This window comes from Chiloscyllium plagiosum, chromosome 4 (assembly GCF_004010195.1).
Source record: "Chiloscyllium plagiosum isolate BGI_BamShark_2017 chromosome 4, ASM401019v2, whole genome shotgun sequence".
Lineage (NCBI taxonomy): Eukaryota > Metazoa > Chordata > Chondrichthyes > Orectolobiformes > Hemiscylliidae > Chiloscyllium > Chiloscyllium plagiosum.
The window spans coordinates 9646664-9648725 of NC_057713.1; the positions used below are offsets into that span (position 1 = coordinate 9646664).

General features: G+C 39.8%; 1 long non-coding RNA gene across 2 annotated transcripts in view; it reads right to left on the bottom strand.

The window, feature by feature from the left end:
- The window catches only part of LOC122549528, a 62704-nt gene extending 61287 nt beyond the window's left edge, over window positions 1–1417 (bottom strand). For both annotated transcript variants that reach the window (XR_006311551.1, XR_006311552.1), the window contains exon 1: window positions 1269–1417. This is a non-coding gene — a long non-coding RNA (uncharacterized LOC122549528). The remainder of the gene's footprint in view (window positions 1–1268) is intronic.
- Window positions 1418–2062: the final 645 nt, after the last annotated feature.

Consider the following 2062-nt stretch of genomic DNA (forward strand, 5'->3'; position numbering starts at 1 on the left):
TGACAGGAATATACTTTCTCTGGATTCTTATCTCATTTCTGAAGGCTTCCCATTTTCCAGCTGTCCCTTTACCTGCAAACATCTGCCCCCAATCAGCTTTTGAAAGTTCTTGCCTTTCTCCAATTTAGAACTTCAACTTTTAGATCTGGTCTATCCTTTTCTGTCGCTATTTTAAATCTAATAGAATTATGGTCGCTGGCACCAAAGTGCTCCCCCACTGACACCTCAGTCACCTGCCCTGCCTTATTTCCCAAGAGTAGGTCAAATTTTGCACCTTCTCTAGTAGGTACATCCACATACTGAATCAGAAAATTTTCTTGTACACACTTAACAAATTCCACTCCATCTAAACCATTAACACTATGACAGTCCCAGTCTATGTTTGGAAAGTTAAAATCACCTACCATAACCACCCTATTATTCTTACAGATAGCTGAGATCTCATTACAAGTTCATTTCTCAATTTCCCTTTGACCATTAGGGGGTCTATAATACAATTCAAATAAGGTGATCATCACTTTCTTATTTCTCAATTCCACCCAAATAACTTCCCTGGATATATTTCTGTGAATATCTTCCCTCAGCACAGCTGAAATGTTATCCCTTATCAAAAACGCCACTCTCCCTCCTCTCTTGCCTCCCTTTCTATCCTTCCTGCAGCATTTGTATCCTGGAACAATAAGGTTGGAGGGGAAAGAATAAAAGGGAACCTGAGGAGCAGCTTTTTTACACAGAGGGTGGTACGCATATGGAATGAGCTGCCAGCGGAACTAGTTGAGGAGGGTACATTAACAACATTTAAAAGGCATTTGGACACATACATGGAATAGGAAAGAATTAGAAGGATGTGGGTCAAGTGCAGGGAAATGGGGTTAGAGTGCATGGACATTATGGTGGGTCTGCACCATTCTGGGCGAAAGGGCTTGTCTCTGTACTGTAGGACTCTGTGCCTCTATGACTCTATGTATGAGCATCTTTGCCTGTGGATGGCAATCTTGTCAAAAAGAGTGATGTCTGGCTTTTTTTAAATTTTCATGTCAACTTGGAAAAAGAAGATGGCAGAATCAACAAATCTCTGGACATAAGTAAGGAAGTCTAGAACTGAAAAAATATTTTATAGCCTGTTTTAAGTTCTTTTTTGTTCTCATTACATTTTGGGTCTGTCTTATTCATTCCATTTCAAACTCACATCATCAGATCAGATGCCTCATGTATACATTTTCTTTTCTTTTTAAAGTCAGAGAGAGAATGAAAGCTAAAGTACTCACTGTGCCTCAGTACAAATTTTTCACCTTTGGTTTGGCTGTAGTGCTTTAGTTTTGGTTGTAGTTGCAACTTCAGCTCAGAAAAGAGGTAGGAAATGAAGGAAGATGGCTGTTGGGAAAAAGCATGTTAGCATATGTCACAATGCTATCAGCTTTTCAGCCTTTACTGTTCATAGACTGACACGGACTCACTGACATGACTTGCTTTTAGCAACTAGATGTTGCCCCTGTGTTTGCGTTTTACTGTATGTCAGGTCACGTAGCATATACCACAGGTAGTTGGGTACTATAGAATAAGCTATCTTTACATTTGTTTACAACACCTTTTACAAAGCTACAACACCAAAGTCATATGCACTGAGTCTGCATTCTATGCTACTGATGTCAAAATACATTATACACAAATGATCATTAAAATAAAAGCAAAATACTGTGGATGCTGGAAACCTGAAACAAACACAGAGAATGCTGGAGAAACTCAGCGGGTCTGGGGTAACAGTCGTGGCAGGGACAATTATAATGTTTAAAAGACATGTGGATGGATCTATGCATAGGAAAGGTTCGGAAGGATAGGGGCCAGGAACACGCAGGTGGGGCAAGTTTAGTTTGGGATCATGATCGCCATGGACTAGTTAGACCAAAGCATCTGTTTCAGTGCTGTATGACTCTATGACTTTATGAGAGAAACCGAGTTAATATTTCAGGGAAATTTCAGGGAATAACATAACAGTTCTGAAGAAAAGCCATTTTGCACTCAAACTGTTAAATCTGTTTTTCCTTCCACAGATACTGCCAGG